Here is a 17,857-nt window from a genome sequence, read left to right as displayed (position 1 = left end):
TAGATAGAATTAGAATTTATTTACATTCATACATTACAAAAAATGCTATCCAACATTTATGTCAGTGAAACAACGTTTTTGTACAGTGTAAAATAAAATTTACAGCGCTGCATTATATTTTTAAACAACTATAATCGTTTTATTACCGGTCGCACTTTATAAGTAGCTACATTAAATGTTCCGAAGTTGTAGTATACCGCACTTCAATTTAATGTGTTTAAGAAACATGTTCCCTCCTCTCGGTTTTACTGTACGGAAGTGTATTATGAGTTAATCATGGCGGAGAATTTATTGATAATTTACAGTGAATAAATTATAAGCGTGTTAATAATAATAATAGTAATCATGTTTCTCCGACTGCATCTGTCGCGCTCAATTTCCTGCGCGTTTAGAAATCTTAAAAAGCTGATACTCGGCATTGATGTTCCGATGAAGAACAGGAAATCAGGAACTGTGTGTGTGTGTGTGTTGGTTGGGACAGTAGAAGGAAGGTCATGACTCTTAAAGGTAAATATGTGAGCTGCAAGCTGAGACAAGACACAGAGTCACAAATTCCACTGTCAGAGCAGAAGAGTGATAAACCTCTGACCTCTTCATTTATTTATTCTTACTGAAGTGCTACCCATCACATCCTCCCATCATCACATCAGATAGTCCACACACTCAATAAAACAGAAAACAGCATGTTTAGTGCTGAGTGATCTCGACTCCTCCAGGACTTGGATAAGCTGATATCAGTTGATAAGCCTCAGCGGTCCGAGGTGCGACCAATCATAAAACAATGCAGACGCTTAAATATTGCAGATGCTCACATCTGACTAAAATGTAACAAAAAATAAAGACTGATTAAATGTGTTAATTTGGGCTTACATATAAAAAATAGTCCATTAAAATCCATTAAAAAGTTCAGTAAATCTTAGTGAATGTATTATAAATACAGTGCTTTGCACTGTAAAGCCTGCAAATTCAAATAGTTTTAATCATTTTTTTTTCTTAGCAGTAAACGTGTTTTTCACTTCTCTGTGTTGTTTTGAGACACTATCAGCTCACTTTACTATAATTTACTATAATGAAAATCTACGTAGATACATTGGGTCCTGGCATAGCCACTTTCATTCATTGCTTTAATTTTATGTATTTAGATTGATAGCTGTAAATATAATTTAATTATGATATACAGATGTCCACAGATTTTAGTTTGGTGTAGTTTCTACTTTTATAGTTATTATGCATGCATACATTTTGAGGCACCTACTAATTATTATTATTATTTTTTTATTCTAAAATTCTGCTTTTGTTGGGAGTAACCGACTACAGGAAAGGCTTTCTACTAGATTTTCTTTTTGATTGCATTCAGCGACAGTAGCGTAAGTAAGGTCAGGATAAAAAAATGATCTCTATCCCACCTTATCTCCAACTCCTGAACTTAGCTTAAAAGTATTGGATGGAGTAACGTAATTTATATAATTCCTATCATTGTCTCATTCATGGTGGTGTTAAATACTGGTTGAACTTTTCAGAATGACACCCATTATATCAATGAATATTTGATTCTACTCAGAGTGTCTCCTGAGTGTATGCAGTGTGTGTGCGTGTGTATGTTTGGTCTCGTGCTCTCTCGGGCTGACGGCGCAGCTGTTTATTGGCGCAGCAGCGGCCGCTTTATCACAGCGCGCGCACTATGGCGGCTCCAGCATGTGCTCTCGCCGCGCGCGCTGTTTGTGTAGACGGGGTTAGACATGGCAGGGAGCTGAGGAGATGAGCTCTCACCCTCTCACTTTCCCAAAGGCGTCTTCACGTTCACACCCCGGCTGGAAGTCTGCTCATCAGACTCGAGGCGCTTTCTTTCACATTGTAGTTTTTTCTGTTGCTTATTCGCGTTTTCCTCTCAGCCACACTAAACAGTTTCAGTAATGACTCTGAAACGCGCTGAGATTTTACGCTTTTCTGCAGCCTGTGTGGATCCAAACCTAGCCTGCAGAGCTCCAGTCTCACAGTTTTTTATGCTCTCAGTCAACAGGAGCAATTATCACGTTTCTGTTTTAGTGAAGCGTTGCAGGGAGCCGTTTCATGAAGTGCTTTTTCTCTGAGATGTGTGTGTGTGTGTGTGTGTGTGTGTGTGTGTGTGTGCAGGCAAAGTGCACATTGCAACAGTGCTGAAAATATCTGCATTAAAAAGTTTAGAAGAAAAGGAATGTGCAACCCTGTGCAGTTCCAAAAAAAAGTTGGGATACTGTGTTAAATGTAAATAAAAATAAAAAGTGAATGCAATAATTTGTAAATTGACCTGTTCCTGTTATTTACAGCTGAACACAACACAGATAAGTAAGACATTTTACTATTTCATGGAAAACATTATCTCGTTTAGAACTTGGCACCAAGTTACAGTAATGCATCTCAAAAAGCTGCATTCTCAAATGAGCATTTGAGCATTCTCAAATGACTGTGTATATAAAGTGCATTTTAATGTGCCTTTTAGTGTAGTCCAATAGAAGCAAATATAGGCAAACTGCAAATTTGTTTTGTGAAGTTAGTAAGAACCTACAGTTCAAAAAAGTTAAGTAACAAAGCTAAAAAAAAAAAAAATCACTGCATAAGCTCAGGCACCCTTTCAAAATGTATTGTGTGTGAACACATTCATTTACACAATCCAGAACGCTGCATTGACCTCTGTACCAAAGCTCATTCAAAATGAACAGAGACAAAATGGAAATTTATGATTTAGGTTGAGCTTAATTAATTCTGTCCATTAGTGGATCCATAATGGAGAAAACAATGATGAATGCCGCTATAGTGACATTGTTTTTTTAAATTCTTCTTCGAGTACATGGCACACAGTTTGCCAAATTTTAGTTGTCTACATGTACAAATAAAATGGTATTATCATATTCTGAGACTGAAACTTTAATATTTGGACAAATCTTGGTTTCTGTTTAGCTGTTGAGACTTTATTGCAATATTATTCTGTTTAGTTCATGTTTGCTCAGTTTTTCTAATTGATTTTTTTTGTTTATGCTGAAAAACCTTTAACAGTGCTACATGCAACATAGGACATTTCACTAATTTGAGATGCTCTTTTTTTACCTTTAATAAAAACAGTTAATTTGGAAAATATTTATTACCCACTGGAGGAGCAAAAGACATTGTGGCAGATTATGAGCTGTTAAAAGCCCTTATGTTCTATACAGATAAAAGCAACTGTGATCATCACATCCTACTCTGATGACGCTGCCCTGCTGTGATCCAATAATATACCACTCTGTTTCACTGCCATCAGAGTGATACAGAAACTGCGGGCCAAGCTCGGAGTTAAAGGGTAACATGCCTTGAAGAAATGTCTCAATCAGGGGACTCAGTTAGTCATAGCTGAGCGAGATAAAAACACTCATCGTCTGAATCTTAATCCTCAGCAGACATGCTCGCTGCAGTGAAATTTATGATCCATAGACAGCTTAAAGGAAGAGATGCAATCTATCAGAGAGACTGGGCTGATTGACTACAGGGGAATATTCTGAGCAGGAAGATCAAATTTGGAAAAGCACTCAGCGTGATATTTTCCCATTGAAGTAAAACAGTGGGAGCTCAACAAGTACCTTCCATTAGGAAGAAAAAATAAAAAGGCTTTATATTCAGCTCTTTCTTTTTTTATATAGTTTATTTTACCAAGAAGGCCCATTCAGGGCTATAGTTAACTTCATAGGAGGCCATTGCATTAATTAATAAGGAAATTTGTATTGAATCCATATTTATCTCATACTCTTTACACACTTGAAAATAAAGGATATGAAATGGTTTCGTTCTTGGATGCATAGTTATAGGAAAAACAATTTAACTGTTATAAAACTTGGACATTATGTGGAGATCTGTTAAACCGTAAAAAGGGCAAGCTTATTTATATAGCACAGTTCATACACAGCGCAGTTCATAAATAAAAGCAATATTAAAACAGCACAGCCAAAGATCATAAATGAAACTGGGACGGTGAAATAGAAAGACATTAAAATAGACAAGCAGTAAAAAGCTGTAAATAATACAATACTCTATTTCTATTTCTGCATGCAAGGTGAGGAGGATTTCCACCTGTACTGTATTAATCCATCAGTAAGATGATAATCGTGTTAATGAACTACCAGTAGAGTTGATAAAAAAAAACACACAAGCTTAAAAATATGGTTTGTCCAAGGTTATTCCTAAAAGTAATGTGGTGATGGTTGTACCCTGAAAAACACTGTAAACATTCAATCTATCTATTAATACTCAGCAAACCAAAGTTTCCTCATTGTTCTGTAGGCTTGCCATTCAAGCTTGTAGTTGAATCTTTAGTTGAACACTTCTGTGTGTAAAAGGGCTCGAAACAGGATGCCCAAATATTTGAGGCCATTCAAAGATGTACCACCTCTATTCCTCCACCTCCTCCCCAATTGTTTATCTTTGAGATAAATCCCCGCTCCACTTAGATATAAAGGAAACACATCCATCTGATAAGCCATCCAAACACCCCTTTACCACTTTAGCCCCGACAAGTCCGCACGTTTCACATGAAAAGCTTTTAGCAAAGCCGCGGCCTGGCTGAGGAGGGCCATTGTTAGACCCCCGTGATGGATTAAGTTAGGGAATGTTAGTGTTAGTCACTATAACACCTTTGAATTTATTAGGGTTTGTGTAAGCAGGGTCATTGGCTCTAAATGGGATGTCAATGACCGAAACACAATTTCAAGGTAAATAATAAGCACTTAAATGAGTGAGTAACCTGAGTGGACCTCTGAAAGGGGATGTTGGAAAGGGGGAGTCGGGGACATGGTCAGATAAATAGCTTGGACTGTATATTCAAAACATACTTCAGCAGCTTGTTTTGTGTTGCTTAGTTGTATTTTAAACATAAATGCTGTTGATATTTTTGGTGCGGTTGATACTTTCTGTGAGTGTCTGGAAGTGTAGTTTACTTTGGGGACACTGGGCACATGCTCACTTTTTTAAGAATGATAATTTTGTCCCCACCACTTTATGAATGCTTATGATGTGTTGTGCTATGCGTACTGCAACAATGAAGATATCAACTTAAATTAATATCAGTGTGATTACAGGTTATGAAGACAAAAAAAAGTCATCATTGCAACAAGGATTATTATTATTGTATTTACAAATGAGCACATAGGTTAATTAGTTGTCTTTTTTGTTGCATTAGAAATATCCCATAGTTACGAAGCATAAAACACAGACTGTAAGCAAATAAAACAGTTGGATTGTTGTTGTTGTTAATTTAGTTATTTCTGCAGCATCTACTATACAGCTCTGAGGGTAATCATGGGTAATGACATTAAAAACTCTCAGATCCGTGTAGCAACAGTAAACAACAGACATAGAAAAAATTCACACATTCATTAAGTAATCTAATGTCTGTTAATAGTTTCAAATTGAAAGAAATTCTCTGGGTGAAAAGGCTTCATTTGTATAACTTAGCTTTGTTAACAACCAAAACAATCAGGTAAAACATGCTGTAAAACACACTTATTTCTAAGGATTGTTGTAACAGCTATTAGGCAGAGTTGCTTAAATCACTGTACATTGCAAATGGCAGTCCATGGGGTCTAAGCGTGATCCACCATTGGAGCAGTAGAGCACAAACAACAAGAAATACCTTTAGAATGGCTTCTAATTACATCACTTGTGTGTTTTTTAAAAAAGTGTTTTTTTTTTGTTTTTTTTTAAATAAAATTTTATTTGATTAGTTGCTGATTACACAGACACAGAAAGTGCGTCAAAAATGAGCACATTTTTTTTAAGGAACAAATCTTCCAGACCCTACAACATGTACCTTAAGATTGTGTACATCTCTTCTGTTAAATATTAAATTTGTCACTTTGTCATTATTTTAAATTCAAAATCCTAAATCAGTTTACCTAATCCTTTTTTGTACATGTATTTTATGTGATGTATTCCCTCATTTTTATGAATTATATCAATGTGCCATAAATGATAAAATGATACCAGTTTTTTCACCTTATAAATCAACCTAAGGAACGGGCCATTAACCATTCTGGTCAGATGAAAAGTACAAACCGAAAGCTCATGTTCTCTGCGGGCTAATTCCTCTTACTCTTTTCCTAAACACCCAAAATTTCTCAAGAATGCGTTTATCTCTGACAGCGTGTATTTTCGTTTTAGAAAGTCTTATCCCCAAATATCACGGCTGTTTATCTTTTGAAAATATACGGCAGAAATAAAAATGATACTGTTAATAAGAGCAGCGTTTATTCATGATAATTCTACTATTACTCATGTTGTGTGTAGTACGTGTTGTTTTGTGATTATTAAGGTGCATAGTAGAGGCCTTGTCTTCTGTTGAGTTCATGCTCTCTCTCTCTTTCTCTCTCTCTCTCTCTCTCTCTCTTTTTCACTTGTCCTGGATAAGGCCACGCAGACCTTGATTTTTTCCCCCTTACAGCAGCCGTTCAGTTTACAGATGAATTGTAGCCGGGTGCTAAACTGCGTCCAAGCCGCCGTCAATGTTTATGTCTACCAATCAACTGCAATGTGCTTATGTTATATGGTATTATGGACATAGCAACCTTAAAACATACCAGACCTTTTCAGAGGCCTAGATTTATGACATGTTGAATTTCAGCAGTTGAAAAAAGAAAACACAGTGTAGAGAGTGCTTGTGTTTCTGTAAAGAATACCATTACTGTTTATCACATACTCGCTAAGCTGTTGGTTATGTTACAGACCGACAATGCTTGTTTTCCTATCGTGACCAGGTCACACAAGTGGGCAGTAATGTGTTGTATATTTTTGTTTCTCTGTGTAGCTCTTGCAACAAAACATATGCTTACGTCTTGTGATGCTTAAACCATATTCTGTTAATTATACCCTTAGGTCAAATGTAGTTCACTGGTTAGAAACATGTTTGAGAACTGAAGTTTATACTTTTGTGTTTGAGTTTCTAAGCTAATGTAGCTAACAATGAGTGGTAACATTGTTCTGTATGAACTTATAGCATAGTTTAATTACCCAACACTTGGTATGAAGACCTTGCTTTAAAATGATACATGTAAACCAAACACATGTTGGTTTATATGGTTTAATTTTGGAGCGCAGTAAGAAAATGTTGAGGTCAGTCTACCAGAGCTATCCTCTGATGGACGACTGCTTTTGAATTCTCTGCTAAACATCCTGGATTCCTGGATTTTGTCTGATCTGTTAGCCATGTGGATCCATAAGCTGCTCAGCTCTGCCAGTAACTTTCCTGAAGCCATGAGCTTCAGATCAGGACGAATCAGGGAAAGCAGACAGAAAAGGAAGTCTCAATAAGCTATTTGGAGGCAGTCACCGACACACAGTGAGTGAGTAAGTTGATTTTAATGAGCGAGCGGAGTTAATCTGGAGGTCAGGTCTGGTGTGGAGTTCGTTTAAAAAAAAAAAAAGTTAACCCCTTACCTACTTACAATTTCACTTATATATATATGTCTTGAGTTACACTTATTCTTACACCAGTAAGAAGTGGCAGCCAATCGCACACAGTGTACTCTCAACCGGAAACAACTGTCCACTGATAGCTGGATCTGCACTGTAAACCTGGATTTACTTCACCTCAAAGTTTCAGAATAAGGTTTTCTAAAGATAATTGAGTTAATTACTTAAAAAAACTTTAAAAGTGATAAGGTGTAAATTGTAAGTTAATTTAATTTATGTTTTTTTTTTGTTATATCAATTATTTAACCTTTAAAATATTATTGTCAGGTGCTATAGAGTGCACACTGTGTCAACACAGTCAACACAGAGTTAGCAGCTCAGCTTGTTTTCACAGTTTACAACATCAAAGACAGGTATTTAATCATAATATATGATCTACAAGTTTATCTAAAGCCTTATCCAGACGGGTTTAGTTTCTAAGGGGGTCTTGGGGTAATTTTCTATTTTATAGGGGGTTCTCTGTTATTTTATTCTTGTCCGGAACGACCATGTGTGTGTGTTTTTCTCAGATGTCCTCTGAGGAAATTACATGCAGAATTACCTACTGTTTTTGTCCGGAGTCACATCTCTGAGTTTCATCACGTTTAATAAAATAGCTGTTTGTCCACTGCCACACACCGTAATTACACTTTGGGCACACATTTCCATGGAGATCCACATAAGCACAACAGTGACTGAAAATGGAGGAGCTACTGAACGTGATGTCATGTGAATGAGAAAGTAAAAAAAAATTTACTGGTCCTCCTTTTTCTTTTTCAATTACAGTCTGGATGCAGTTTTATCACTGAGCAGTGAGAAGTGTGAAATATGTTTCCTGAGAAACTAATCCCATATGAATAGGGCTTAAGTTAACCTGGGAGGAAATGACTACACACTAATGGTGATTAGTGTGAAATGGTGAAACTGGAGGAACTAAATTAATTCATTATAAGTTAAATCAACTCAAAGATGTTTGTAAATGTCCAGTTTTACCTGAAAAAACAGAAGACTTAAGAACAAAAGACTGAAAAACCTTTTTGAATTCTAATCACGCTCTTGTTCTTTTCTTATTCTGCCTTTATTAATATCCTTTAATGTTTGTATCTGTTATGTTTAAATTAGGCTCCAGCATCATAGGCCCCACTAAGGATGTGTTATAACAGCTGAGGCCTGTGACATGTAGCACAGCCCTGAGAACTCAATCGCGGGTTTGGAGCAGAGCAGCAAGGAGGAGGGGAAGAGCTAGAGCTCAGTACGGTGGATTAGTGGGAAAAACAAGCCTAGGTCAGGAAAACAAAGCTGCTGGATCTGTCCCTTTGATAAAGCTTTTGTAAAGGATGACCAGCAAAGCCCCCCAATTCAGCCATGCCTTTAAATGGAAGCCCAAGAGGCCAGGGGGGAAGAAGCGGGTGTGCGCAGAGATTAAAGTTTTCCTGCCATCCATTTCTTCCCCTTTTTTCTCTCTTAAATGTGGGGCAAGTTGAGATGCTTTGTTTGGGAAGCGAAGCAACTTGAACCGCTTTGTGCTCCGGCCACATGTGAACAGACAGCAAACAGACACTTAATCTTGACAGACAGAACAAGTTGACATCAATTTGTCCCCAGGGGCAGAAGATCTGGAGTATCCTAGGATTGACTTGAGGCTGGGAGTCCCCTCTTTCCCTTCGCATCATTTTCGCATTCATGCATGCTCACAAACGCTCACATACGCAGAGTACAAAGCCCATTTCCCTATTTACCAGCCCTATTTCATTCAGAACTCCATACCCCAGTGATAAATTCAGTCAGAGAGCTGTGTGGTTTGTTGTAGCTTCGAGTATGTCTACTACCGAGCAGATCCACAGAGAGGGAAGACTTAAGACATCAGGCTGAGATGGACCCCATGTGAGCGCGTTACACAATCATGGCATTTTATCTTAGTCTTTGGAACACGTTGACCCAGCATTCGCTCTACACATGGAATACCGATTGCATAGGGCTTTCTTAGTCATCGAGATGGAGGTTCTTGGACTCATAACCACATGGGAGAGGTTAGGCGGCCCAGCAGAAACAGGGAGTTACCCGTCTCCCCCAAAAAACCCTAACTCACCAAGCTGACGTCCCTCCAAAAAAAGGGGGGAGGCCTATGGGCGAGGGGATGTGGAGGAGTGTATCTGAAAGAGGCCCAGTCAAACATCACCCCCACACTCCCTCTTTTCCTCTCCTCCACAGGGCTAGAAGAAAAATCTCCTCCCAAACCTGAGGGGGTGACTCAGAGGACACGGCGTCTTGTAAAACACATGCACTTAATATTACGGCCATAAAACTTGTTAAATTAAAAGCTATTTTGGAAAATAGAAAGAGAAATATTTATGCGTCTGGCCTATGATAGAGTCCGTTTTATTCCCCAGCCAAAGGGCTGCCGGGGCACAGGTAACGACTGTCAGCAAGTGAGAAACCCCGCAGCACCCAGTCAGCAGCGAGCTCTCATGTGTGGCATGTTTTTTTTAGCAGCACTGCACTATTTAATGCCCCCCAAAAAAAGAGTTGAGAGTTGTCGCAAAGTGACGAGAAAAAAAAGGTAAATTGGGGTTTTGTTAAGGATGAGGTGAGAAACCACCCCTCCCCCCTCTCCGATCACCAGCACCTCTATATAGACTCCAGCGCTAAGAAGTGGGTGAAAAACAAAGCAAGTAAAGAAGAAAAAAAAAGACTTGCAGTGATTGAAAAGCTGCAAAAAGCAATTATGATTGTGAAAATATACAGGCCCCCGGTTTTAACTCTGGCAGGCTTCATAAATCGCGGAGTTCGCACTGTTTACTCAGCACCGGACCAGGCCTGAGCCTTCTTTGGCCATTGCTCGAGAAGAGTTTAAACTACAAACTTCTGCATCAGCCCTGCAATAGTATTAGTATCCCACCATCAATGACTCAACAACCCCAGTCAAACACACACACCAAAAAAAATAAATCTTTTTAAAAAATAATATTCACAAAATCTACTAGCTGTTTTTTTTAATAGACTTATTTAATAGGCTTAATAGGCTTATGTAAAATGTTGATAAACAAAGCAACATCAAATAAAAATGTCTATTTACTTTGTGAATCTATACAATAGAGCACACCACAAATGAAACAAATCCTGTTTAAATTTTGGGTTTTATTTTTTCTTGTTTATTATACGTATTTATTGTGGTGTTCTAGTTCTGTGTTGCACAATCTGTTGCACATCTGCACTTTATATTGTCTATATTGGACTGTTTGGCACGGAATTTTAGTGCACTGTGTTCTTTTACTCGGTAGGAATGACAATAAAAGCCCCTTGACTCGATAATCAAGCATTTCTTTCTTCACTATCTTTTACTATCTTTTAAATGTCCATTAACCCTAAAGACCCTTCGGTTCTATTACAGTCACTACATATATGTCACTTCCATCACTAGTCATTTTCTGAGCATGGGTCAACTCCGAGTGCTTTACAATATTCCTGCAAGAAACTCCTCTTTATTAAATTTTTAAACGTAAACAGTTTTGGTTGTATTGTAGTTTTGTAGTGTATTGTAATGGGATGATTTAAAAAATCCATATTGTGAACAGAGTAGTATTTTGTCTTGAAATCAGTGTATTTTTTTATTTGTGCTGTATTTGTTTTGCTATGTTTGTATATAATTGTTTTATTTACAATGTATGTGCCTGAACTAAATATTCTGCGCTTATAAATATTCTGTTTTAATTTTTTTTTAACATTGCCTTATGTATTTTGTCACATTATTAAGTATTTTACTTTATTATTTTTTACATGATATTAGAAACCAGGTAAGTTACTGTTTACAAAATAGCCATAAAAGAGTTTTTGTTTTTAATTAATATTTGTTACTTACATAATATAAATATAAATAAAACTTTAACCCTTATTTTTTACAGTGATATACTATTTTCTTCTGTTTTCATTTTGCGAACGGTATCATTATCGCAAAAATACCCTGTAATACTGTGATATTATTTTAAGTTCTTATCACCAACCCCTAACATGCAGTCTTTGAGGAATGTTATGAAACATTATCCTTTTATAGACGCCATCCTCTTTACACTCTTTTTCACATATGCTATAACATTTTCATTCTAGAATTGCCAGTATTCTGTGAAATTCATTTTTCCCAATGCCACTGGCAGCAACATGGTCCCAAAGCATAATAGATCCACCCCCATGCTTCACAGCTGACAAGGTATTCCCTTCATGACGTACCTTTCAAGCATCTGTGCATCTGTTTCTCCGTACGCTGACATAACAAATATCATTAGACAAATATTATGTCCAATACATGTCCCACTATAATTAAAGAGAATACATTTTCCACCTTAATCCAAGAAATGTTAAATGCATTCACAACTTAAAAAATAGAAATGTCTCATCTGTTAAATTCACGACACCTTGCCATCAGCATGCAAGCCAGTGTTCAAACTCACAAGATAACACCTCAAAATGTATGCAAGTGTGGACGTTCCCAGGTTGCCACCTAAAGAAACACTACATAAACAATTTATATACTGTCATTTGGCATTTTAGTGTTTGTTTTGTAGTATGTTTGAAAGGTCACAAGTAAGGATCTCTTCTATAGACTTGTTCTTGAAGCAACGCTGCACAGTAGAATGGTGCACCACACCTCTTGACTTCTTGGGTGGAGGAATATCTGTAGTACTGAGCAGACCAAGAAGGGTCTGCAGTCTGATTGAGACATTCTTAGGGAACCCTTGTTGTGAATGGGCAGGCATTGTCCTGCTGAAAAATGGTAGAGCAAAACATGTAGCTGCCACATGTCCTGCACTGACTGTATTTGTGCCCTGTTAGCATCCCTCGTATCACTACCAGGGGTGACCTATTGTTGTATGTAAAGACCTTTTAGATCATCACACCAGCAATTGGGGCAGTGTGCAATTTAAAGTAAAAGTAAAATACTCACTATAAGACCTTCACATTCAATCTCTGCTGTTGCTGGATTTTAAACATAACCTAGATTCGTTATTAATGATAATAGGGAGGGATCTAAGTGGTCCAGCGGACTAAGGTGCTGCCAATATGATCAGAAGATCACCGGTTTGAATCCTGTTCATGTAGCTTGCCATCGGCTACCGGAGCCCTGAGAGTGCACAATTGGCCCTGCTCTCTCTCTCTGGGTGGGTAGATGGCGCTCTCTCTCTCCCCACATCACTCTTAAGGGTGATGTTGATCAGCACAAGGCGTCTGTGAGCTGATGTATCAGAATTGAGGCACTGCACTTTTTTTTCCAAGGGTGCTGTGATGCTATTCAGTAATGCTAGTCTTCACCCTCCTGGTGTTGGGGCATCACTAGTGATAGGGAGAGTGCTAATGACTGGGTTGGGTAATTGGCTGTGTAAATTGGGAGAAAATAGGATAAAAATTGAAATAAGATTAATAGGGTTCCAATTCATAACACCACTCCAAATAAAAGATCAACCAGGACCAGTGATCCAATCCCTCTTAAAGTCTGTCAGAGTCAGACAGGCAATGTGTATTTGAGTGCATTATAGAGTTAAGCAGATTTCTCACCAAGAGGTGCACTACCTCAAAAATGATAACACATTTTGAGGTTCAGGAGCTAGTTATTAAGTTCACTTTTGTTCTCACATCGTGTTTCACATGTAATTAATTTCTGCTAATGCTCACGAGTAGCAACAAGTGGCGGATCCCTGTGCCGTAGCTTTTGATGCTTCCAAGCGCGTCTCATGGTTTGGCCTGGCATGAATCTTTAATGTAAACCAGCAACTAAGTGAAAGGAGTCCATGAGTTGGGAAGATTTATAGTCCATTTGATCTCGGACTGGAAAGGTGCTTTAAGGCCCACAAAGGTTTTGGTGTATGTGTGTGCACGGCCTGCTTCGGCATGACGTTGAAAAGCCATTATTATTAAAAATAATAAAAACACAGACCTGTGCACACACACACATTTACACACGTGCACACACACGTACACATGTGCACGCACCGAGACACATGCACAGACATGCATTTACCCAAAACACACAGCCAAAATGCACTTAAAATTTATGGCTTTAACATTCCTTCAGGGTCAAGCTATTTATCAAATCCTCCACATTCTGGTTTCAATTACCCGGCCCATTGTGGAGAGCGGCTATTTTAGCAGGTTCATTTGGCTCGGTAGGGGACGCAAAGGCTTTCGCTTTAACGCGCTGTCTCTGATGGCCGCTTGCTGTCAGCCTGGTAGCGGCCGGGCGGTGGGTGAAGGGAATGGACAGTGGCCTCTATCAGAAAAGGGGGTGCCTTTTTTTTTTATATCGGAGCACAGGGCGGCGGGGCCTATGACTGTGGTAGAGAGGCAATAAATCCTGCTTTTATTGCTGAAGAATTCCACTCTCTCCGCAGGCCTGACAGCGCCCCGCGTTCTCCGAGCCTTTTGGACAATTTCGACACCGTGTCCATCTGGTGCTGATTAAGATCCCGACTGGCGCGCGCGAGAGAGAGAGAGAGAGAGAGAGAGAGCTGGGGAGAGAAAAGGAGGGAGGGAGGAAGAGAGAGAGGTGTGCAGGTCAGGAATGGGGAAAAAGAGAGCAAGGTGAGAGGGAGGAGGAAGAGCAGGGTTATAGAAGGAAGAAACAAAAGCAGTAGTCACATGATACAGATGCAGTAGATGTAGTAACATCCTAATGTTAATGCAGCTATGAACTGCTATGAACAATTAACATTTAAGGTGCTGCAAAATTCAAGTCATTTGGGTGACACCACAGAAGAACCACATTTGGTTCCTTAAATTGATAGAAATAGCTAGGAAATGCAAAAAAAAAAAAACTATTATTTTATTGCAGACTGTATGAACCCAAAGCATTTCAAGGTGTTTTGTCTAGTCAACTTAATTACATTTATTTGTGTAATATTATTTTGTTTACTGTGCAACAGTTTGATGTCATCATTGTTGCATTTTTTATTTTAAAAACCGCCACATATTCTCTATTGAGTACAGGTCAGAACTGCAGAGGGGTCAGTCCAGTATGCTTTGGTAATGCGTGCATCATGTGGTTTTTTGCATTGTCTTGTTGGAAAATGCATGGATGTTTCTGGAAAAGATGTTCAGATCTTAAGGTGCCCTATGCTGTTCTATGATCTCAATATATTTTGTGTGTGTGTGTTTTGAGTCAGAACACTTCTGTACTATACTTTTATACAGCACCATACATTGGATTTTGGACTTTAGATGGTCCTTTTCGTCCTTTGGTCTGAAAGGACCAAAAAGAATCTGCAATACATTTTCACAGTGTGATGGGCCCAGAGAGGTCTACAATGCTATTTCAGAAAATGTGAAAATAAGGGTTCTGTTTTGCACCATAAAGCTTTAATTGGCATTTATGAATGTAACTAGTATTTACCAATGATTGCCAAAGTACTCTTTTACCCATGTGGTTCTATATGTTGAAAACATGCTAACTAGCTAGCTATCATAATACCATTCATGATAAGTGATGTTAAACACTTCAATTAATTTAATTTATGTGACAAGAGAGCAAAAATGAACTTAACGTTTTACCAGCTATTGTTGAATGACGGTTCTTGGTGCATCACTGAGGGATCAGAGGTTGTTTGTTGGTGATTGATTGGTGTTTAGTTTAGGCTTGCACTTAAATTATTCCTGATTCTTTGAATCCTTTAATGATATTATCTACTATAGGGGGTAATATGTAACAACTTATCTAATGTGTCCTTGAGGAACATTGTTTTTAAACATTTCAAACATTTTCTTATGATTTGTTATAAACTGGAAATACTCTGTCTGCGCTGAGACAATCACCTTTGGTTTTCCACACAGTCTCAAAATGTTCAGATTTTCATGGTTGTGATAGAGATCAGTGACTCTTTTAATGGTCTAAAAACCTTTGCTTAATGTTAATATCCTTTACCACTTTAGACACATCTCTATTGTTAACATATTTGTTTATTGAACCAAAGGTGTATCCTCTATTGCAAAGAGTTGTGTCTTTAAATAGTACTTGGAAGTATTCAGGTATGAGACTGAGCAAATTTCCTGCTTCGGGTCTCTTAGAAAACAAGGACTTTAAATTAAAATCCAATCAGAGGCCAAAATAAGGAGAAACCCTGAATGGCTGGCCAACATGTCCACCACTCGGGCCATGCGGCATCATTAGGCCCATGATCCAGCCTCAGCCAAAAGACATTATATGGAGAGAGGAGCCATCTTGTCCTGTGTTTGGGGTTTATTATCCTCTCTGCTGGCACCTGCTCTCACACTGGGCTTTGCCAGCACTGTCTCAGCACCCCTCCTTCTCTTCTCTTCTTCTCTTTTCTGCCTCCACCATAACCCCACACACCCACCCATCCAACTATCCTTCCGTCACTGATGATTTTCTGACTAGGGGTCAACCAGAAATAGAAATGCATCATTTGGAAATGCGTCAGAGCTTTATATAATACCCCAAACGTTCATACGAGAAACGGCTCATCTGCAGCACCTGGAGGGCTCTCGCCACACAGACCTTCCCCCCACCTTTCCCCCTCAGATAACACAGGGAAAATGACCATACGACCATACGATCAGAGATTACACCAAGCCTCCCTCAGCAACTGCTCTCGTTCAGTCAGGTCTGTCAGACAAAGGCTAGGAATGAGGTTCAACTAGAGATGCACAGAAATTAAAGTTTTTGTCTGAAACTCAAACAAAACAAAATTTAACATTTGGCAGAAGGATGAACAATGAACATACTGAACATGTTTTAATATTAGCATTTTCTTTACCACTCATTATATAAAAATATCTAAATGTGGCCTATGTTTCTGACAAGAAAGAGATGACAAAACTACAATATTTACTTCAAAAGTGCTATTTTAGTAACATATTTGCATCAGCAGTGCTATTTTAGTATGAAATGTACCTCAACAATGCTATTCTAGTTATAAAGATACCTCAGCAGTGTTACTCTAGTCACATGTGAGTGGAATTTACACAGATCTTAGCTAACATAGCTAGCTAACTAGCTAGCTACTGTTAGCTCCTTAGTCCAATATTGCTCAGATTTTTCAGCTAGCTAACTAGCTAAACTTTTGAAGCTAGCTAAACTTTTAAAGAGATAGTAAACATATATAGTATCGAACATGATAAGTGATTCTGAACCCTTCATTTCATCTATGTGACTTAAGAACAAAAATGAACGTAAACCTGGCATTTGTTGTGTGCTGACTTCTTGCTTTTTTTTTGGTAATCAAGTTTTATTAAAAGTTTTATAAATGACAGTTGCAGAAGTACAGTGCACTATTCTTATTCTATCTGGATTTGCTCTATTATCTGCTGTAGAATATCTAAAAATGAATGTAACCAGTGTGTAAAAAAAAATAAAACAAATGGGGCAGAAGCCAGCACTGAATAATAATTCATGCCGGCACTTATTTCAACAGCAGTGCTTTGATATATGATGCTGCCGTGACTACTAAAAATATGACTCAAAATTTACTAGTGGTTGATCAGTAAAATTCTTTGCACCAAATGTGTTTTTTTTTCTTTTTGCCATTTTTGGCCAGCTAATTTCGGTTGCCAAATAATAGATGCCTCCCTGTTTTAAATAATTCAACTAAAGTATTCACTATTAAACAGTTACTAAACTTTCAAAAAAAAGTCTGGAATGGCCTTAAAAACCTGTGTCAATACAACTGTTGTTCCTATACACAACTTAAGCACTATGCAAAAATAGTAGTTAGTTAAACATTGGTGAAACATTGGTTATATACTGTACACTGTAACCTCCAGTGTAGAAACGCATGATTTAGTAAAGAAGCTGAAAGGACAGCAGTTATACTCTAGTAAACCTATTTGGGAATGTTCTACACTTTCTTCCTTTTAAGGTCATGAAGCTGGTAATGTTTGATTGAGTGTAGCCCTGCCTGCAGTTTTAAATAAGCAAAGTAAATGACATGAGATTTACATCTGACATCATATTAACTGATGTATAGCCAGCTGGAAGGTGGAGGTTACCTGCATTTTAGAAGCTTTGTTTGGATCTGCACTGAAATAAATGGTGCTTAGAATTTACATGATTCAAATGAGATAAATGGTGGCACATAGATAAAATATGTTACATCAAGACAGTCTATGAGGGAAAGGTCAAAGCTAAAGACAGGGGTTGTGTTGGTTCAAATTTAATTGTGAAAAATACCTTTAGAGTGTTAATTTTTTATTTGTTATTTTTTCTTTATTTTTTAATCCCTAAGCCTAACTATTTCATTTGGTTTATTATGTCTTATTTAAGCACATTGACATTCTAATCCGTTTAGCCTGTGTGGCTATTATATAAAAGTATAAATAAACCACTGGTTGTGGCCAGTCTCTATACAACCGATTACACACAGAAGTGCATAAAAGCAGTGGAGTCTCCTGAATTTAATTATTT

The sequence above is a fragment of the Astyanax mexicanus genome, chromosome 7, assembly GCF_023375975.1.
Source record: "Astyanax mexicanus isolate ESR-SI-001 chromosome 7, AstMex3_surface, whole genome shotgun sequence".
NCBI lineage: Eukaryota > Metazoa > Chordata > Actinopteri > Characiformes > Acestrorhamphidae > Astyanax > Astyanax mexicanus.
This window is presented reverse-complemented; position numbering follows the sequence as displayed.